Source organism: Rattus norvegicus, chromosome 9 (genome assembly GCF_021556685.1).
Source record: "Rattus norvegicus strain SHRSP/BbbUtx chromosome 9, alternate assembly SHRSP_T2T, whole genome shotgun sequence".
Taxonomy (NCBI): Eukaryota; Metazoa; Chordata; class Mammalia; order Rodentia; family Muridae; genus Rattus; species Rattus norvegicus.
The window spans coordinates 122,649,518-122,673,087 of NC_141542.1; positions in this window are offsets into that span (position 1 = coordinate 122,649,518).

Here is a 23,570-nt window from a genome sequence, read left to right on the forward strand (position 1 = left end):
TGTTGTAAGGTAAGCACGCATTTTGATTTGGTTTACCTTTTCACACCTACTTTCAGTAAGTTCCTAAGGCCACTATCAGCAGCTCAGCTTATACACGATATGGTAAGCTTCTCTCGGTAGAGACGGCTGAGACTGCGGCTGACCAGGTCTTTGGCTTTGGCTTCTGTCTTCTGCTGATCATTTTGCTTCTCGTATTTCAAGAAAGGGGGTTGGCATCTGCAATGCCAAACATCTCAATCGACATGCCAACTCTCTTGGCACAGTTTGGCCCTCGCGTACAATGCTCACGGTGCTAGGAGGCACCGTAGGAGCTTCTCATTTCACAGTGGTAACACTTGTGGAGGGACCAATCATCTGATGTCTACATGATTACCTTTCATGCAGATGTCCCTGTGTGTGGCCAGGGGAGCATGCTCTGTGGTTCCTGGTTCCTAAAGGTCTTCAGGAACGCGATTCAGGGGCCTTCCCTCTTTCCCTTTATGTCAGCCATTTCGACTGACATGAGCTTAGCAGGGGAGATAGTTTGCGGCTGCAGCGCGCATGCGCGGGAGGGGGGCAGGGAGGAGAGCCAGCTGAAGATGAACCACCCGAGTAAGGTGAAGGGGCCAGTAAAAGGCAGAGAATGAGCCCTTGTGGGAAGGAGATGGGGGAAAGAACTGGGGAGGTGTGGTATTTTCCTCTTCCGCCTGAGCAGCACCTGTGAGGACTGGCATTTGACTCTGGAAAGGAAGGATGCTCTAGACCCCACCCAGTTCTCTCTCTCACCTTTGATCCAGGGAGGGGTTGGCCTCCAGTTCTAGTGTGTGGAGTTTATCAAAAGGGTGAGCAGAGACACCCATTACCATGGAATGAAGGTAACACTTTCCTGTTAGACTTTTTTTTTTTTTTAAAGATAAATTGTTGCAGGATATTTGATCACACTGTGAATCCCGGGATTGTCTTATTTACTGGAAAAACCCTGCTTCTAGTTGTGGTGTGACTCAGCCCTGCCACACACCTTTAATCTGAGAGCTTTCTGTTTATTGTAAACAAGATTAAATGGAGTCAACTATAGGTAAAGAGGTGGAACAAGCAACCAGTTGTTCTCTCAGGGAGAGAACATAGGAAAATACCGTTGAGAATAAGGGGAAGTCAGGAGAATGGATAGAGAGACACACAGGAAGTGGAAGGACAGGGCATTCAGTTGAGAAGGTTTTGAACCAGTGTGGAGGAGAGCTTCCTTTTGGGAGGAAGGTCTGCTGGGTGCTTTTTCTGCCTCTCTGAGCTAGTGGACTTTCACCCTAGCATCTGGCTCCAGTCTTTATTAGTAAAATCAAACATTTGAGATTTGGTTTAAAACAACAGTAAATGACCCATAGTTTGTTTTTACCATAGAGTGAAATAACTCTCCATTGTGGACTTGGTTTATGGCTTGTATTATGTTTACTGGGTTCTCAAATTACTTGGGAATTCGCATGTCCCCGCCCCCAGTTGACTCTAATTGGTAAATAAAGTTGCGGGTGACCAATAGCTGGGCAGAGAGACAGAGGTGGGAACCCAGGGAAAATGGAGGATTTGGAATCAACATGCCAGGGAAGCAGAAAGAACAGGTCTGAGAGCTGGAGAAGCAAGAACTTACAGCCATGTAAGAGTCAGGGAAGAGAGGCCCCAGGGTGTGTGGGGGGGGAGGCGCTGTTTGGGTCTAGGGTAGCAAAGATGGAATTTAGATTTTAGGAAATAATAAAGTTTGGGACTGGTCCAGCCGTTGAGGACCTTAGAGCATACTAAAAGTAAGGGTGTGTGAGCGTGTGTGCGTGCGTGTTTCATCCGAGAATTTCAAGCTTATTTGGCGGATGTCGAGGAAAGCTTGCTGCTGCCACCGTGATGCAAGCAGCATTAGCTATTAATGCAAAGAATCACAACCTCATTTTCTACACCTGGTTGATGGGCTTCAAACGGGGGGGATTCCAAATCCGTTCATACTTGTTATCATTTAATGGTTCAGACAACCAGCAATGGTGAGTGTGCTCTAAGGGGCCATTCTGACAGTGAGGCTAAGAAGGGTGGAGATCAGAGCTGGGATGATGACCAATGGCTGCCGTTTGCCTGGCTTCCATGACAAAGCAACACCAAGAGGTTTGGAATGCTTCAGAAGTTCCAGGACATCTTCGTTGGTCACGTTCCAACTTGCTTTGAAAGGAAGGTTTTGGTCCTCCCTCCTCATCCCCCCAGAATATTTTAAATCATCTGAGGTGAGTTTTGTCATTATTTTCTGGTGTTTGGGGTTCAATCTGAGGTCTACAGGATTCTGAGCAAGAGCTGGACTGCTGAGCTGTGACCCCAGGCCTGCAGGAGTTCATGTGTTAAATTGGCTGGGCCAAGGGATGCACAGGTAACCTGTAAAGCACTTCTGGGTGCATCTGTGAGGGTATTTCTGAAAATGCCATTTCTGAATCAATGAGTTGATAAATATCTTCTCTCACCAAAGTGGGTGCAACCTTCAAGTTTATAGAAGGTTCAGCTTGAATAAGAGGAAATCAAAGCCCACACAACTCATTCTCTGTCTCTTCCTGAGTCTGCCCACTGTCCTCTGTGTTTGCAGACTAAGCTATTGTATGCCAAGCCCAGGAGCCACCCCACCTCACCATTTCCTCCTCTTCCCCACCCGCATCCCAGATGCCAGCTCTGACAGCCTCAGAACTGCTTTCCAAAGCCTTCCCTGGTTCTATATCCTGCAGACGGCAAATCGTGAGGCTCTTCAGCTTTTATAATCACATAAACCAGTTTCCACATTAAGTCTCAAATATATCTCCCACTGGATCATTTCCCCAGGAGAACCCTAACTACCATTCTTCCTCTGGTCTCTTCATATCTAGATTTTCCCATGGTTCATTCCTTTTCTATAAATCATATTCATAGAAAGAGAAAACCATGAGGTCTCGGGTTCCTGCTCAGGTCAGTTCATTTAGAGCAGCAGTTCTGAACCTTCCTGATGCTGTGACCCTTTAATTCAGTTCCTCATATTGTGGTGACCCCCAAACCATGAAATGACGTCATCGCTAGTTCATAACTAATTTTGCTACTGTTATGAACCATAGTGCAAATATCTGATATTCAGGATATCTGATAAGAGAGCCCTGTGGAGGATCCACCCACAGAATGAGAAGCAGTGATCTCATCTAATCTCAGAAATGAAGGCCATTTGTCTGCCACTCTAGAAAATACTAGATTCCTCCATCCCGTTTATCCATTGCCACATCTACTCTGGTCACATGCGGGACCAATGGACAAGGCTACGGTTTCAGGTAAACTGAACTTGGAGATTTTACTAAGAAATGAGACGACTCCGTTTTTATGGTCAGGGATGAGCACATTTGGTCACAGATCATCTTTGACACCTTGAAACCTCCCTCCTACACACTTATTTCAAATCGCTGTTACACTAATTGGAAAATAATCTAGTTGTGGGAATACTGCCCATCAATTCTAAAACATTCATTTTTTTAAAGGTATTCTTAACATAGAAATTAGGGCTTTACAACTGAGGGCTTACAATTGGTAACATTTTCCCTTTCTTGGTGTTATGGAAAATAACGGTACGTCTTGTAGTCAATGGTGATTTAACGCTGACAAAACACACTGTGTTCCTGCCTATCATTTATCACATGCCTATCTCGTAATTCATCTGTAATTCCATGCCGTGGCCTTTACTTGATAAATGGACGTAGGAGTCTATAACTTAGAACAGAATGTGACGGTTTCTTCCCGCCGTCACTGCGATGGAAGTCACAGACACCCCCAGGGGTTCCACTGGGGGAAGTGTCGGCAGTGGAGAAAGTGGAGGACTTGCATAAGGAAAGTATCTGGAGGGAGACAGGGGCGCAGTAGGATCTTGGAAGAGCCTCTTCGAGTGAGGTCCTCCAACACATCGCTCTCCTCTTGTTTCTTACGTTGGCTAAACATAAGAATTAAAGAAAATTAAACATAATTATCTTTCTTGTTGGCTAAAATTTTACAGTTTTGTGTTTTATTGAAATACTACAGCATTTCTGTGCATTAACATCACACATATCTGGGTTAGTGACTCGTCAACTTTAGCGTCTTTCTCTTATTAATCAGCTAAAAGCAGCAACATGGACGCGAAGCATGCTGGGAACTGGATGGGTTACTCAGCACTGAAGCCCCAGCATGGATGTGAAGCAAAGCATGCTGGGAACCAGATGGGTTACTCAGCTTTGAAGCAGCAGTATGGATGTGAAGTGAGGCATGCTGGGAACCGGATGGGTTACTCAGCACTGAAGCCCCAGCATGGACGTGAAGTGAAGCATGCTGGGAACCGGATGGGTTACTCAGCACTGAAGCCCCAGCATGGACGTGAAGTGAAGCATGCTGGGAACCGGATGGGTTACTCAGCACTGAAGCCCCAGCATGGACGTGAAGTGAAGCATGCTGGGAACCAGATGGGTTACTCAGCACTGAAGCCCCAGCATGGACGTGAAGTGAAGCATGCTGGGAACCGGATGGGTTACTCAGCACTGAAGCCCCAGCATGGACGTGAAGTGAAGCACGCTGGGAACCGGATGGGTTACTCAGTTAAAGGATAATTTTGGAAGTGGAGTGCTTTGGCCTCCATGATAGCATAGAGAACTGAAAGAGGGCGGTGAGGGAAGTAGGTCATCCATGGCTGGCCTTCCAAAGGGGATGGGAAAATGTTATTATTTCCTCCTTGTTTCTCACTATGGTACAGGTGTGATAGATGGTAGCACGGCCCTTGGCTGCCCAACATCTATCATTCTCTCTTCTTTTATCACTCAAAGACGACCCTTCCCTTTTATATGCAGGATCCGAGGGACAGTTCAGTCCTCCTCTCCCTTCTCCTTCTTCAATAACACATCTCATGATGTAGGAAGTGTTTTGAAATGGTCATAATACCCAGCTTGGCTGCCATGAAATGTGTGTGCCAGAGAAACATTCTCGATTAGCACCCGAGAAAGGTGTGGTGGGTCCTTTATCAGGGTGGTATAGTGCCAGGGTAGCCCATTATCTTCTAGGTCTATGTAGATTTTTTACAGAGTGACCTCAAGATACAACCAACATATCTATCATTTCATTTTTTTACAAAAATCATCCTGGCAAAAGCTAGTTGCTCAAAACACCTTTAGAAAAATGTCCTGTTCATCCACTAGGGGATAGAGTTGGTCAGTCACAAGAAATAAGAGTCATTGGTACATGCCAAAGAGGCAGAGGATCTTCTCTGTCATATTTCAAAAAAAAAAAAAAAAATTCAGAGTGACATTGTGTCCTGAAGTGATTTATTATAATTGAAGGAAATATGACACTTCAATATAAAAATGCAAGAAACTGAAGTAATTTATGAAGTGCTAGCAGCCAGCCTCCCCTTGGCTCTCACTGTGTGGGCACTAAATTACTCTGGGTGCTTGGTGAGAAGCTTCAGTATATTGTTATGAAATTCTAGGTACAAGGTCCAGTGATAGGAAATTAACACTGATTCAAGGTCTGGGAAGGGATCTGACCGGCCTGGGCTTGGCATCAGTGCAAAACAGTGTATTCTAGTTGAATCCAGCCCGGGACTCATGGCAGTTGAGTCCTCGTGGATCCGAGATGGTCCAGAAGGGGCTTGCCTCACGACATATAATTTTTACCTCACATAATAAATAGCAACAGCCAATGGCTTTAGCGGGTTCACAGCGCTCAGTTTCTTGGCGTCTGTGTAGCCTTTGCTCTAGGGAACAATGATCGTATAAGAGACGTTTACACAGAGTAGGCCTGGTCTCTCAGAACCTGGACTCCAACAGGATTCTGACTCCTGAACACAAAGCCAGATTTAATTAACAGACCAGATGCTTCCCCTGCGGAGAGCGCGGGCTTTACTGATGGGAGACCATGAGTGAGTCCCCTTGCTTCCGTCTTCCACATGGTATTTCATCTCTGTAATCTTCTGCCCTCTTTCTCTACACTTACGTGGCAAGAAGGAAAGATCACCTCTACTCTCCAATGAGTTTGCCATAGACACGGCTGTCTCCTACCTCCGTCCTGTTTGTCTGCAATTGAGGAGCCCTACCCCTGTGTACAAGTCAAAGCTTCTGTCATGTGCTAGTGGGTTGAGCCTTTCTTCTTTCCCTTTATTCCGAGAGGACAAATCTCTACCTGCACCCACACCAATCTCTACCTACACCTGCCCCTGCACCTACACTGCACAGAACACCTGTTTCCTCCCCAGCTCAGGTTTAGTCAGGACTCCAGATTTAGCTCCTCGTATGCCATGGGAACCCATCCCAACTCAAGCCACGGTTACCCTAACTTGGGAATAGACTATGGCTACTTAAAATTATCAAAATCCCAACCCCAATACTTCAAAATGCAATGTTATTGGAAGACAGAGACTTTGAAGAGGCATTTAAGTTAAACTGGGGTTATATGGGTCCCCATTATAACATAACTGGTGTGGTGGTTTGAATATGCTTGGCCCAGGGAGTAGTGCTATTTGGAGATGTAGCCTTGTAAGAGTCGCTTTGGCCTTGTTGGAGGAAGTGATTCACTGTAGGTGTGGGCTTTAAGACCCACGTCCTAACTGCCTGGAAGCCAGTCTGTTTGCCTTTGGAACAAGATGCAAACTCTTGTGCCATGCCTGCCTGCATGCTGCCATGCTTCCTGCCTTGATGATAATGGACAGAATGTCTGGACCTCTAAGCCAACCCCAACTAATTGTTGTCCTTTATAAGAGCTGTATTGGTCATGGTGTCTGTTCACAGCAATGCAAACCTTAACAAAAGCAACTGTTGTCACTGTAAGAGAGCAAGAGACAGAGACACCAGGAAAGACTATGAAGAGAGCCATCTGCAGGCTCACAAGAGGAGCCTCAGAATAAACCTGTCAGCACCCTGACCACAGACTCCCAGCCTCCAAAATCGGGACAACACATTTGCTATGTAAGCTGTCCACCTGTGCTTTGTTACAGTGACGGAGCTTGGAGCAATACAATCCTCAGGATTCCCAGTCATTTTCCAAGCCCCCGGGTTTCTCCTTTTTAACAACAATGCCTTCTGTACGGTGGCATTGGCTACTTTTCTCCTCATCACTGCTACAGGATAATTGACAAGAAGCATCCCAAGGGAAGAAGGGTTTATTTTGGCTCACAGACTGAAAGTGCACATTCCATCACAGCCACAGCAGTGCAGAGGGAGACGGCAGTGTGGCTGTCCAACTGGCTTTCTCTTTGTATGCAGTCAGAGGTGCCAGCTGGTGGGAATTGTGCCACTCACATTAGGATGCATCCACCCACATCAATTCACCTAACCTAGACCAACCTCAATGCCAAGAGGCTTGTTCCTATGTTGATCTAGATTCTGTCATGTCGACAGTCAATACATATTAAGCATCATGGTGATTGATCAAGGATGGGAACAGTATCCCTAAACCACCACATGACTGCAAGAATCTTCTAGAACATCCCAATGTTCCTTTTCTACTGTGTAATGGGCTGAAAAGCCTCCTGGTGTGTAAGGCTCTTGTCCTGTTACCTCAGCTCTCTAGCCTGGTTCTCTGATAGCTTTTCCCATCCGTGTCTCAACCCTCCCTGCCACCCCCGTCCTCCCCATCTACACTGGAGAGCTAAGGTCTGTGACACACAAGAACTATCTTCCCTAAATTTCTCTTCTAACTTATAGAGAAGACGTCCCTCTCTGTCATGTGGGACACATCCCATCTTGTCTAATTTTATAGTTATGTATGCCTGGGCTATGGCTGTAATCACCTGGAGGCCACGGTTCAATATGCTGTGTTTCTTTTCTATTTGCTTCCATTTGGGGTATCCTCTGTACTTCTCGCCAGAATGGTTTATACATGGCAAAGGATGATTAGCCACCACCAATAAATTATTAACAACCCCAGACCGGTTTAAAGCCAGCCCCCCACTTTGTTCTGCCTTTCTTGTTCATAAAGCTAGCATTTTGAGGGGTCATGAAAACAAGCCTTGAACTTGATTTCTCCAATGCCTCTTCTTTGTTTTCAGGAGACTGTTGCCCTTTTTATTTATCTATCTCCTGTGTCTTCCTGCGGATGCCTTCGTGCTTTGTTTTGTTTTTTTGTCTAGTTATAAAGAAGCACGAGAATAGAATACTGCTCTCTCTACTCGAGTTCCCTCTTAATTACTTCTGTAATGTATTCATTGCAATATTTGAAGTAAACAGTTCCTGGGGGACCCCATGATTGAGAGTATTCATTTCATCAAGATCGGGAGAATGGATAGCAAACCTCTTTTATTATTGTATGTGTTATTGAAGAACGCACACTGCCGCTCTAGCACTTTTTATTCGGGGAGAATTTCTTTTTGTTTACTGGATTGTGAATAATCCCCCCTGCTCTCCACCCCGATGACTGCAGAATAGCAAGAGCTTTGGCAGTTCTGCGGGCTAGACAAGGACATCGCTGCAACTGGAAAAATGTCACAAGAGAGACAGGTCTGGGTTTAGAAGCAGAGCAATTAGCACGAAGGGTAAGGCAGTGCATCCAGTGTTGCTGAATCTCAGTAACAGATAAGGTTGGCTTAAGCCAGACATCCAACAGTGGCGCGTGAGACTTTTTTTTTTTTTTTTTGGTTCTTTTTTTCGGAGCTGGGGACCGAACCCCGGGCCTTGCGCTTCCTAGGTAAGCGCTCTACCACTGAGCTAAATCCCCAGCCCCGTGAGACTTCTTCCTGCTGGCATCGACCTAAGATGATCCCTTCTGAATTAAGTTCTACTGCTCACCCCTAGACAGTCTTCCAGGGTTAGCTGTGCAGAATCAGGCTTTGTGCTCTGTGTGTGTGTGTGTGTGTGTGTGTGTGTGTGTGTGTGTATACGAGCATGTGTACATATGCACACTTGCATGTGTGCACATGTGCATATAATAGCGGAGTATCCGTTTTCCCTTTACACTTCCTACATTACGACCAGTTCTGCTCACAGATAATATGACTCTTCCAGGAGAATCACCACAGTGAGCAGTGGGTTCGTGTGTGCCAACCACAGTCTCTTCCTTAGGAAAACTGCTTTTCCTCGGCTCCCATTGCTCCTCATGGGGACACTAACCACAGTTCCTGAACATCTGGCTTGCCTGCCTGAAAAACCACTACCCCGGCTCCTTTCCTGATGACGGATGGGTCAGCACAGAAGCAAGTCAGCAGAGTAGACCACAGAGACTGTCCCCAGGAATCCCACAATCCCAGGGGTACGTGGAGGAGAAAGAGAGGCTTGCTTGGCTCTGTAGTTGTTCCTCTTGACACGTGCCTGAGCAGGAATAATCCAGGCCAAGTAGTTACGATTCATCTGTCTGAATGAGAAGAAAAGAAGCTCATCAAAGTATGAGAACACATGGGATGGGGTTTGAAGAGAAAACACTCTCAGCATCACTGCCCAGCCTTCTTGACCGCCAGCCCCACCCACTGTTCTGTCAGTTACAGGAATGTAGCTTGTTTTATTGATGGATGCCTTCTCCCTTGAGCGGAAGGTGGCAGCGCTGGGTTTCAGAGGAGTGGCACACAGACCTGAAGTGAGCTTTGTTTTCCTTCCCTTTAAAGCCTGTGTGCTTGGCCATGCCAGGCTGGCTGGCACGGGGCTCGCATGTTGTCCTCAGATTCACATAAGCTAGGCTTCCAGGTCGTATAACCACAGTGGCTGTGCGTGGTTCCAGTCTGTAGCCGCTACCCCTCAGACAATTTCAATATATCCGAGGGAGACAAGAGGAAGTACGCAGAGTAACAGACAACATTGAAGTCACCCCAACCGGGTCATTCCTTCTCCTTACCACAGGAGTGGTGGGCTATGTAAGGCACTGCTCTAAAGAGTCACCGAGGAGGGCTTCCTGAAGGTGGAAGTCCTTCATTCTTCTTTCAGTTTGGAAGACCATCTAGAATCTGGAGTCTGATGAGATTCTCCTTGATGATAAGGTTGTCTGTCACTCTTTTCGCCCCCTAGACTTCTAGAATAGCTGGAAATGTTTATTACTCTATCAGCAAGGTTTTCCTTTTTCTTTCCCACTCTTTTCCATTTTAATTGTTCCAAGAACTGTATAAGCCAGGCCAAAAGTGCAGTCAGAGTGTGGTCATTGTGGCCTTGGCTACTCATTGTGGCCTTGGCTACCGTCTCTCCTTGCTGTGAGGTCAGATGAGGGAATGCCTCTCTACCATTACACCCAGCATCCCTGAGGCCAAGCAATGCGATATCTAAGTGGCAAACCACAAAAAAGCCAGTAGCATCCAGCGAATGCTGAGGTCCATCTACAAACGCCTCCAGCTCCAGCGTTGAGTAAGATCTCCCCCGTGTGCCGACCACATCCCTTCAGATCTGTTCTGAAGGCTCAGCATGGCCATTTGTCAGAAAGACCAGATCAGACTGACCCGGGGCCCATCCAGACAGCTGCTCCAGCTAGTGAACCCTCCTGTGTGCTCTCCCTGTGAGGACATCCCAGGGAGACAACTACTGCAAGAGATCAAAGTCATGGCATGTGGATAAAGCACATGTTTTACCTTCTGTGATTTCTACATGTCTCGTATTGATAAACTCACCCACACATGCATGCTTAAATGCTTAAAGCAGATTAAAACTTTTAAAGGAAAAATAGAGTCAAATGAGCTGGTTTACAACTGCAGTCATGGCGCTCAGAGGCTACGCAAAAGAATCATTAGTCTAAGGCTAGCCTGGGCTATGTAGTGAGTCGAAGACCAGCCTAGGCAATAGGGAGAAAAAAAAAAAGAAATGGGGTGGGAAAGAGAGCAAAGAAGAACAGGGAGGAGGAAGGAAGAGATCCTGCTCCAAGAAGGGGAGAAAGGAGGAGGAAGTAGAAGAGGAGAAGGAAGAGGAACAAGAGGCAACGACAGCAGGCAGGGGTGGGCGTCAGGCTGCAGAGATGGGTGCATTGATAAAATCATTTGTTCTGGAGCATGAGCACTGGGGTTAAAATTCCCAGCAAGCAAAGCTGGCTATAACCATGTGTGTCTGTCATCCCAGCGCTGGTGAGGCCGAGACAGAAATCCCAAGATTCTGGTTGGAACCAAGACCCTTCAGTTGAGTGAAAAATCCTGTCCTGCTCTGGCCTCTGCCCTGCTCTGAACTCTGCATGCAGGCACACAGGAGTGAGTACCTGTGCATGTGTGTGTGTGTGTGTGTGTGTATGTGTGTGTGTGTGTGTTTGTGTGTGTGTGTGTGTGTGTGTGTGTGTGAGAGAGAGAGAGAGAGAGAGAGAGAGAGAGGGAGAGGTGTGCACACACAGGCACACATATAAACATACACACACTATTCATATACACATGCATGAGCACATACACACGTATTCCTGCACACATGCACATAAACACTCATGTACACATAGGTCATTCGTATGTTCTCACACGCGTGCACACAATCACATGCGTGAAAGAATAGACAAGAAACAGAAAAGGTCTATTTGTGAGGCATTGGTTTTGTTTTGTTTTTTAATTTCAAGAATTAAGTTCCTTGCCTCCATTTTCAGACAGGCATCCTTAGAAGACAGACCTGACAGGGTCACCTCTGTCCATCCCTTCTGAGCATATTGAGGGAACCGGAGGGTGGATTCCAAAGGTCTTCCTTCCTGGGATGAATATGAAATTTCATATTCCAATTTTATAAAGGGCATGAGGCTGTAGCTTGTGAAAGGAACCTGGTTGATGTCAGCTCTAAGGACCTTATGTGAGAAATAGCCCTGGGTTTCATTGTCTGCCTCGTACTGGTAAAATTAGTGCCCCCCATCATGGCTATGTATTTTAAGGTGACTACAAGGAAGTTCTAAATCTGGAGCATGACAACGAGATAATGAATTCTTAGATCAGACTTATGTCTGGACATCAAGAAACAACGCAATTTCCAGAAGTCCTGGAAACTTGTCTAATTACCACACTGGTGTTGAGCTAGTCCATTGGATCACATGACTCTTGGATAGGATGGGCCTTTCTGCCTAGATACTTGTACCTTGACAACCACAGGGAAACATGTAATATTTACACATAGATACATTACACTAGATACATTCTCCTGCATATTTGATATAAGTTCTGAGATACACATATCAGATATAACATAAATACTGTGTGAATGGTTGGCGACCAAACTGTTCTGTCAGGGGATCTGCCCTAACTCAATATACAGACTCCATTACAGGCCTGACTACATGGTGCAAACTCGAACACACTAGTAAAAACCTGAACAAAGGGGGGTTGAATGAGACTCACAGCATGCACACTGGAGAGCGACTGTAGATCTGGGGGCCATTCCTGCCATAGATTCAGTGCAGTACCCCGGGTGCAGCAAACTCAAGCTTTTCTCTTATTTCACCCCCCAAACTTTTCAGTCTGCTGTTGGCTGACTCTCTCGATGCATCCACATCCTTCTCTCCACTCATCTGACTCAGTCTGCATCTAAAAGGGACAATGAAGACCATCCCAGCTTGGCTAACTCTGGAAGGAATTGGACAGAGTGAACCTGGTATTTCCAAGACCATTGGAAGACTCCGGTGGAATCCCGGGGGCTTCTACCACACTCAGGCTTGCTGTTGGTTAAGGGTGGCTGCTGCCTGGAGGAAAGCAGGGGAGGATGCTGCTGGATGTCCTGCAAGGACACAGCCCTCACTTCTAGAGGAAGAATCCAGTGGCTTCTAAACAAAGAAGATGCAGCCAACAAGCATGGGACATGTGAGACAAAACACAAGAGGGAGTACACAGCCACCCGCATCTCCATCTGTGCTCCAGCCATCCCTGCTAGTCTCCAACAGACTCCACAGGGAGTGGCCCTACTGTCCCCAAATTGGATTCTCATTCATTTTCTCTCTGTCTCTCAGGGACCTGGACCTGCCCAACCCCTCTGACTCTTACTTTTTTCCAAATAAAATCTCTTGCCATGCTAGCAAAGGAAAAGGATGCTTATGTGTTGATTTATTAGCTAGGGCAAGCGAATCCCGACTAATGGAAGCCATTAAAAGTGTAGTAGCCACTTCAGAAATACATTCGTTCAAGTCCTCATTCATATCTATTTCAGACAAAAGGCCCACAAGGACATCTTGCCCCGCAGTCCTCCCTTGCTTCCGATTTCTATGGAAGGTAAAATCTCGATAAGAAAGCAGGGCAACGTCATAGGGCAGGGTAGCTGAGAACCTTTTATGTGAATCTTCTTGCAAGAAGAGGAAGTCGGTTGCCATGCCACGACGCAGGAAAATAAGAGGCAATGAGTCAAAGGGCTCCTCTCTGCCCTCCAGGCTGGGCCACTCATCAGCTGGATACCTCTGTCAACGACTCATCCATCTCTTGATGGTCACGGGTGTGGGCACGGGGTTGGGGGCAGCATGGGAGAGAATTCAGCTGTTTTCTGTGGGCTCCAACCCATCTTCTCCATCTCCTGCCCTGATTCGATCGATGCCTGTTTGTTTTCTTTCTGTATCTTCTCCATTTAAAACTTTATTTATAGCTTACAGTTGCCTTCCTGTTCGTTCTGTTTTAAAGTTGTTGGTTTCGTAGAGACTAAGTTTCACATAGCAATGGCTGGCTACAGACTCACCCTTGTCAAGGGTGGCCATGATCTCCAGACCCATTTGTGTTCCATGAAGCTAAGATTGCAGGCCCACATATTCCACATGCCTGGTTCCATTTATAGTTTGTGTGTGTGTGTGTGTGTGTGTGTGTAGTCATGTACATGTCTATATAAGTGTCATATGTGTGTGTATATGTGTGTGGGTAGTTTGTATGTGTGTATATGTCATGTGTATGATGATGTGTATTTCATGTGTATGTATGATATGAGTGCATCTGTCCTGTATGTCTTTGTGTCTGTATGGTTCTGTGTGTATATGTAATATGTATATGGTTTGTGTGTGTGTGTGTGTGTGTGTGTGTGTGTGTGTGTGGTCATGTACATGCCTGTATATGTGTCGTGTGTGTGCATGTGTGTATGTGGTTTGTATGTGTTTATGTTTATATGTGGTGTGTGTGTATTCTGTGTATGTGTGGTATATATACATGTATCATGTGTGTGTATTTATAAAGGTGTATGTGTTTATGTTTATATGTGGTGTGTGTGTATTCTGTGTATGTGTGGTATATATGCATGTATCATGTGTGTGTATTTATAAAGGTGTATGTGTGGGTGTGTGTATGTGTGTGTGTGCGTGTGTGTATTTAGGTACACATGAGCCTGAGCCTGTCTTCACCCATGTAGGAACCAGAAGTCAACCTCCAATGTCGTTCCTTGGGTGCTGTCCTCTCTGTTGTCCTGAAACTCACTGATTCCCCTGAACTGTCTGCTCGTGAGCCCCTGAGATATGTCTATTCCTATTTCTCTAGCTTTGAGATTATTGGGTGAGCCACCACGATTGGCTCTGCAGTGCTCTGGAGACCAGTTTCCAACAGCAAACACTTCATTGGCATGGACTATCGTTAGGTTACAGACTGGAGCACCTTCTCTCTGCCCAGATGGAGGGAAGAGAGCCTGCTGACCAGCTGCACTCACACCAAGAGCTCAGTGACCTGTGGGGAGTGCCAGAAGCTCTGTGGATTTGCTAGATGATCCAAAGATAAAGGAACGAGTGTACCAGTGCCCCCCCAGCCCCTGCTGATGTTCTGTGTGTGCTCAGGAGGTGGGAACTGAGGTGCTCTCTTCTTGTGAAGAAGAACTAAGGCCCAAGCTTTGCAGCTGGTCACCTAGATGTCCTCCTAAGATACTGGGTGGCCGTTGATATGTTCTCTCCCCTACCTCTACTTGCCTCAGGCAGGGTAGCAAATGGTTTCTGCCCCCTAGGGTGAGCATGCTATGGGCTGACATGCCCTTATGTCTGAAGAAGTGGCTTGGAATCACCAGGAGGGGCAGCAACTCTGCAGGTGAACACAGAATGTCTGTTGTTTTCTGCCCGGCTTATATCCTGACTCCCTCAGAACCCTGCTCTAGGAAACAAAGTAGCCAGGGGGAGACGTCTGGCTTCCTATTACCCAGTTGAAGTCACACAGTAGGAAGCAAACGAACCTGATTAAAGAAAATGGAGTACATCTCTGCTTTGGCAGAGAAAAAAAATATATATAAATTTTTAAAAGCATTCGATATTGTCTCTTAGTGGTGGTGGTGGTGGTGGTTTTAGGAGCTGGACTCCTGAAGTTAGAGCGCCACCTGCTGTCCAGTTATAAAATGTTTTTGAGCAGAGGCCCACAGAGCCACAGTTTTAGACACAAAGGTCTGTTACTGAGACAGGAAAGCACGCCTATGTGACCTTCTGAATCATGTGGCTGATTCTAGAGCAGGGGAACTCCCACGGGTCTGGAATGAGTCTGGGAGAGGCGTGGCTTTTCAAAGCCAGAGGTTGCATGAAGAAGCAGATCTGAAGGGTAACCACCCTTTTCTAGAAAGACTTGGCTACTGAAACTGGAACGGAACAGTTAAAAGGTGGAAATAAGTAATTATAGCTGCATATTGGATACAGTAAGTTTCTGGAAACCTTTTCCATGGAACCATTGAATTCTATGCTTTATGGATGTGTCACAGGGAGCTTTGTGCTTGGGTAAAGTCACTCTCTTGTGCACATGATTTTAGGGTGTTGGAGAAAATGTAAAGGCTGTGGAATCAGAGTATTGGTAACGGTGATGGGAACATCGTTTGTCTGCCCTCTCCCTATGCAGAGGTGGATAACTTCCTCTACCATCCCTAACCAGAAAGGAGGCTCTCCTAGGTAAAAATTAAGCACAAGATTAACATATAAACATCTAGAAAAGGCAAGCAGGGCAGAGAAGAGCACTCTGTCAAGAAAGGACCTTAGTTCAGGCCCCATGTAAAGAGTCAACTGTGGTAAGTCGGGCTTGTCCCCAAGTTGGGAGGCAGAGATGGGAAGATTCCTGGGCTCCTTAGCCAGCCAGCAGTGCCTACATGGCAAGTATCAATTCGGTGAGCACCCTGTCTCAAAACAGACAGACAAACAAACAATCAAACAAGCATAGGGGACTGGGATGATGGCTTAGCAGTTAGAGCATTAGTCGTTCTTCCAGAGGACCCAGTTTTGACTCCCAGCACTTGCCTCACAGCTCACAGCCATCTGTAACTCCAATTCCAGGGGATCCAATGCCCTCTTCTGGTCTCCACTGGCGCCAGGCACAAATGTGATGCACAGGACATGCATGCAGACACGGACACGCATGCAGACCAGACACACGGACATGCATGCAGACCAGACACACAGACATGCATGCAGACCAGATACACAGACATGCATGCAGACCAGACACACAGACATGCATGCAGACCAGACACCCATGCACTCGGAATGGTAACAGCAATGATGGTAATGGCTGACAGCATCTGCTGGCCTTCATAAGCCACAAACACTCGCATGTGTCACACATACATGTACCCACACACACCAAAATGAAGGCCACACAGGTTTACATGAGTTGCTTCAAAGAGCAAAGGGTTTAAAATTAAGTTACACCCCCAAGACCAGTTTGGATGAGTGTGCATGTGTGTGTGCCTGTGTGCGGGCGTGTGGTATATGTGTGTGTTCGTGCATGCGTGTGTGTGTGCACGTGTGGTGTGCATGTGTGCTTATGTGTGTGCGTGTATGCGTGTGTGTGTGTGTGTGGTGTGTGTGTGTGTGTGTGTGCACTCGTGTATGTGTGAATACTGTGTCCTGTGATATGTTAGAGCTAGGGATGAAAATCCCAAAAGAAACTGTTGAGGGGGGCCACTTCAGCAGTCGTAGGAACTAGAGAAGACCAAGTCTGCCTCATGATGCTCTGCGGGGCTGACCTCGGGTAGCTGTGTTGGTGAGTTCACGTCTTTGTTCTGCCAATTCAACCCCTCAGTGCTCAGCCTAGAGAATCTGGAGGTGGGGGCAATGATACATGGCCTCCAATGTAATCAGCCCTTTGGCCTCTTCCAAGTTTTTACTGTTTCTATTTACTTCCTATGGCATTTATCACACACACACACACACACACACACACACACACACACACACACACACACACACACGTGACTCGTCCCTTGTCCTACAGACACTGAAGTCCCCTATAGGGAGCCCCCGTGTGCATGCCATCTCTCCACCTACCACAGAATTCCTCTCAGCCTTATTAGCTGGCACCTGAATGGAATCAAGTGGCATTTGCAGAGAGATGCCAGGGGACCCTAAGTGCTTCTAGCTTCCCCCGATTGAATTATGCTCAGTGAAATTTCGATGTCAAGGATTTTTTTTTGCACTGTAATTTTCTAAACAGAACATCTGTGTGGCTAACTAGCACATGACTGACTCAGGGTCACGCAGGGTCCAGGTGAGCCTGCTGTCACTTACCACAAGAGTAAGTGACGATGGATTTGTTCTTTCTGTGCCAACTCAGAGTTTCACTTGCTGGCGACTGAAGGCTTCTGGGTAAGACAGATGGACTCTAGAGCCTTAAGGTAAACTTTCCAGCATTGCTAAAGATACCAAAGCACACAGCGATGCTAGCTGGCTGGCTTCGTGACTCGAGTTGTATCCAATGAGTGCCATTATAAAAAGGCAGCCAGACTCAGCATCGACTTCGTGGGAGAAAAAGAACAGGTAAAGTGTGGCCCTAGCCTTCCCGGAATACATTTTTAAAAGTTATCAGCTTCCTGGTTTAAAACAATTAATCTCTCTAAATTAAAAGGGAAAGTTGCTTCTTCTACAGTCCTTCCCCACGGAGCCTGTCTGCGCCATGAACCCAGATTCTCTTCCTCCATCAATAAACTCTATCTGAAGTAACAAAGTGTTCATAAAGCAATGGGGTGCGAGGACACCCGCAAACACATCACAGCCAGGCAGTTCCTCTCCAGTTGGTTTTCTGTCTCTCCCAGAGAGCGGAAGGTGTTAAAAGGGCAGCTGGCCCGCACTCCTCCCTGAGACCTCAGGGAAGAGAATCATGAAAGACGCCTACAATCATTGCCTTGATTCAGGAATGGTGTTGAGCAAACCTATCAGTTTGAATTTTTAAATATTTTCTTTTATATTTTTCCACATTCAAAAAAAAAAAAAGAAAAGAAAGAAAAGACTTAGATGTCTCTGACTCGTGAGAGGGCAATCATTGAAGTTTAGTGAGCTTCTTAATTGCTATGTGTGATGCATTTGTAAAAGTGAGACGTTCTGCAAGCCTTATCTGTCTTGCTAATTCGTTCAGTTTCTCCTAAATTAGGTGCCTCCCGTTATTCAGGACATCCCTGAGGCAACCACCTTCCACTTTGCAGTCACCCCAGCCTTTCCACAGTGAGATGTATAAACTTCAGAAGTCATTAATCCCCACAGACTGGGGCCCGGGCATTTATGTTAAGTGATTAGTGAGCCATCGTTTACTGAGCTAACTCAGAGTGCCGGACAAGAATAGCCATCGTTTTCAATATGTTTGATTTTACCATATTAAGATGAAGGAAAACCGTATTCTCATTTCGAAGGTAAAAAGAGACCCATACCTCTGACCAGCTTGCTAATGAAACTTGACCCCGAAAAAACTGCCTAATGGATCAGACTCCCCTGAGTTCCAAGTCCAGAGGTGGCCATTTTGCCCACTAACTCTTTATTACATTAGAGAGTATCTAACAAATGTGTTATCTTTCCCTGCATAAAACAGACTGCAGATAACCTTATTTAAATAAATCAATAAGCTGAATCTGTCTATAAATATGTAACATCTATGCCGTTAGTCGATCTTTTAAAGATTAACTTACGATTCTGAATCACAAGTAGTCAGAGCAGGCTGTGGAAGGGGGTTGAACGGTTGGTGCCATGACATCGGGGTGTGACAAGATTGTAGGTGCTCACTTTGGGGTGAGGTGATTCTGGGATATTAATAGATTTAAGTGAGTTCAGGGATGGTGACTTAAGGGTACACGAGTTTAGAGTGTTCAGATACCCATGTTACTGAGGATTTAATGGGACGAAAGTGCCAACAGTCAGGTCAAGGTACTATGATTTCGAGCTAAAAGACTAAAGTATGTTATATGATCACAGTGCTGATTTAGGGACTGTGAACTTGGAGACTGACTGGAGACGTCCATAAGCTCAGGGATACTAGGAACCCATGGGAAAGAAAGAAAGAGTTCAGTGAGCTCTGGCTGTTGGGAAATCAGGGCAGGGCCACGTTAGACATTGAGTTGGGGCCAGACAAATGTGGCTTTCCTATCTCCGGACCTCTCACTATCAGGAAGTTAGTCACCCACATCCTTTACCTACTAAGGTAAATGTCTTTTGAGGAATTCTCGTCTTCTGGGCAATTTGCATAGACTAGCAAAGACATAAGCTAGCAAAGACATCTGTCTGTGACCTCTGATGAAGGCAGGTCAGAAGCTGAGCTGGGGCTGGGTCCTGGCCACACAGCTCTCTGGGAAGATTCGACAGACCCTTTGTCCTCTGAAGCTTGGGTCTCTGTGAACTCACCTGGCCTCCCTTTCCTCCCTGTGCATCTGGCGATGGTCTAGCTGGTTTCCCGGCACACAACAGCAGCATATTTTCTCACAGAAATCAATGATTCTTGCCCAACTCGATCCGGTGTTTTCTCTAGCACATACGTACACACATGCCTACACACGTGTTAAATTAGACTTACAGCGGATATACAGACTTTACCCTCATAAATGAACTACCTGGGCTCCTTGCTACGTCGATGTTTTGAGGTTTTGACTTTTCATTTGCAGATGTATTACAGAGCACTGGAAGTCACAGTCATGTGCACTGCTTTGCATGTGCTTCTGTGCTCATAGGAAAACTGCTATGTGCACTCAGCAGAAGGGGTTTCAGCACTGGCTTCTTTTAGCATGTCTCCTACACCCCAAGTTTTACTCCTAAAAATTTGTTTAGTACATTGATATTTTTCCTACTCAGTATGATTCTGTTTTAAAATTGAGTTTTTGGTACTCTTTCAGACTAAATTTATAACAAAAAGTTTTTCCTAAATTTCTTAAATTACTTGTTTTAGTGTGTGTGTGTGTGTGTGTGTGTGTGTGTGTGTGTGTGTGCATATGGTGGGAGGAGACGAATCCCACAGCACACATGTAGAGATCTGAACACCACTTGCAAGAGTGAGTTATTTAGTTATTTTTCTTCTCCAGCTGGGTCCTGGGGACCAAACTCAAGCTGTCAGACTTGGTGGCAAGTGCCACTACATACTGAGCAATCCTAGCAGCCCAATAAGTGGATTTTACACAATATTCAGATTTCTTCATTCACCATTAATCATTTGGGTATTCTTCTCTTTATGCACAAAGGTTGGCCGCCTGTATCTGTCAGGTACAAAATACTATCACATTTTAGTACAATGCAGAATGTTTAAAATCAAAACACTTCCTTCCCAGTCATCACTAACATTTAACATTGTTAGCATTTAAAGTTGACTCTCCTCATAAAATTTCAACACTGCATTTGCCATGATGTCCCATTGCCAACAAAGAAGAAAAGCATCACACATCTCTGAAAATGAATCCTGTTGAGAAGCGAGTGAGGGGCCTAATATAGACAGTTCTCTGAAGAAGACAGACACGTGCCTTCAGAGACACTAAGCAGTTCCCTGCACCACTGATCATTAGGGAGATGCAAATCAAAACAACTATGAGCTATCCCTTCACATCTGCTAGGGTGGCTATTATCAGAAAGACAAGTTAACAAGTAAGGGTGGGAGGTAGGGAAAAGGAAATCGCCCACACTGCTGGAGGGAGTGTTAATTAGCCCCACTACAGGGGTCCTCACAAAACTACTCACAGAATGACTTGCAGGTATTTATCCCAAAGATTGAAAATCGGTTTATCAAAGAGATGTCTGCACATTCATGGGAATTGAACACTGCTCACAGTGTCCCTAAGCATCCATAGGGGACAGATGGATGCATTCTGTAAATACTGTATGCAGCCCACCTAATACTCAGTTTTATAAAGAAGGAAGTTCTGCCATCTGCAACGACGGCAACGAAACTTGATGGTATTATCCCGAACGGTCAAAACATGGAACCGTAGACACTGCCTGTTTCCACCTACGTGACCTCTAAAGCAACAAAAGAGAGACTGCAAGGTGTACGTGAACGAGGTGTCTCTGGTCCTCGACACACACAAACTGGTCATCCACTGGTCACGTGATCAACGTCTTACTTGGCTGGGGGACAATAAAAGCTCTCCCCACCTCCTTACACATGCCGGACAAATGCTCTACCACTGTGTGACATCCTCAACCCTTGATTTTCAAGAGAGGTGCTTTCTGGGTAGCCCAGAATGGCCCAGTGCTGTTAGAGATGTGCACACTGCACCCAACTCGTGAAGTAATGCTCAGCCACATAGAGCACCGTCAGTGCCCGTTTCCTGAACCGTGCACACTTGAGAGCAGCTTCCTGTCACCTTCGTGTAAAAAGGCAATTCAGCTGTGGATGTATTTGGGGGGTCTTTTTTAAATGGGAAAAATTACTTCATCCAGCCCTCGTATTTGGAACTCTGGAGTTTTTCTAATTTCTGGATTTTTTAGGGAACCCATGTTTGCTGCCCTACGCTCACTGGATTCACGTTCCTAATCCTAGCAGTTCATAAATATTACCATAATGTATTCGACATTAGATGTCATCTTAGTGACCACTCTCTAATCGGATGATCAAGCGTGCATTTCTCTCAGTCTAGAGAAGTTCGCTCTACCATGCCCGCCATGACTTTGTTTGACTATTGCTCCAGACAAAATGGGAGTCTCATTTGTTTAGTCTCCTTTCCGGGAAACAGAACTAATTTCTGACTCTCCTTCCCTCCCTCCTCCCCTCCCCTCCTTTTGACTATGTGTGATGAGTGTTCATTATATGCCACGGGCTGTATTAAATTCTCACACATAATCATTTCCCCTTCCCTCGCCTTGGCCATCTGAGGTGGCCGCACTGTCTGTCCTCAGATGAAAGTCTCAGCCACGTTCACACCTACAGTAGGTGTGGGGCTGGGCGTCCCCTGAAACTCCAGCCAGGTCTCCCACGCATGCGCTCTCTTCCACTTCCGTCTACCGAAACCCCGCCGCTTTCACTTGCATTTGCCTTTTTCCTCTCTCCATTTCAGAAAGCATCTCGGGTTTGTCTCTCTAGCTGAAAGTCATGTTTTCCCAAGCACGCCCCTCTGAGAAGGCACAATGAATGGGGAGCAGGCTCCAGAGAAGCCCCTGCTGGCAGTACAGGCCAAGGGTTGTTGCTTTTTGGGTGGTCAGATTTAATCAATGGTCAAAGGTCATATGGTCAGGCTAGGAAAAGCTCCTTCAGAATTCATCGAGGATACAGGAGATTTAGAAAGGTGCAGAGATACGGATCCATGTAAACTACACGCTGAGATAAACTTCTTCTCTTAACATATTAGCCATATCATTGTCTTATATTGATGGGTATCTAACCAATGCCAGAGGTGCAAATAGCCTCAGCCTACTCCCAAGGTCCAGGAGCGCCGTGTCTTTTGGAAACTCTCCTCCCATTCTATCAAGAGACTGTTTGGAACTAAGTTCCGATTTGCAGGGTTGCAGGTATAGCGACTTGGGCGACCGACCAAGAAACTGCTGGCTGGCAACCTGCACATGAGAAATTCTCTTTCCATTTCTCTTCTCCCAGTAAAACACAGAGTCCCTGGCTAACCCCGGAGAACTGAATTAAGCTTCAGTGTATAATCAACAGGCAGATCAAAGGGAATTATGATGTCACTGAAGTGCCTGTTGCACTGAAGGAAGTTCGCACTATAGTAAGTTCGGTCCCTACATGGTCATCTTGAGAGGTAATGGAATCTTCACGTGACAGGGTCTGGTGGAAGGTTCTTGGGTGGCTAAGGAATCTTCTGGATGAGTTAGCGTCTTTTGTTTCTGGGCCCTGGCATAAGGAGATTTCCTGAGCGAGTTTCTACCTCCTTCATGTGCTACCACAGGCCTAGAAGTAACAAGGTCTGCCTACCATGAGCTAGGACCTCAGACATCCCAACCAGGACAATGACCTTTCTAAGATTACTGACTCTGCTATTGCACAAGCTAAAGGGTAGAGAAGTTCCAGTTGGTCGCAAAGTGGTGGTTTGCTCGTTCTTGACTCAGAATGGAGAACAGGGAGTCCATGTGGAGAATCCAGGGCCTACAGGACCAGTAACATGCATAACTCCAGAGATAGGCATACATGTCTGCAATGAAAAGCTTCTTTACCAATGTCCCCACTGAAAGCCCTCCCTCCTCACCAGTGTCCCCACTGAAAGCCCTCCTTCCCCACCAATGACTCCATTGAAAGCCCTCCCAGCAATACCCCCACCGAAAGTCCTCCCTCCTCACCAATGTTCCCATTGAAAGGGCTCCCCACCAATGTCCCCACTGGAAGCCCTCCTTTCCCACTAATGTCCCTATTGAAAGGGCTCTCCACCAATGTTCCCACTGAAAGCCCTCCCACCAATGTCCCCAATGAAAGCCCTCCTCACCAATGTCCTTCATTGAAAACCCTTCTACCAATTTCACCACTAAAAGTCCTTCCTATCAATGGCCCACTGGGAGCCCTGGCTTGCTCTACACTGTACTAAATCTGGTGAATAGCTTTTAATTAAATCAACTCATTCCGAAGACCTCTCTGGTTATTACCA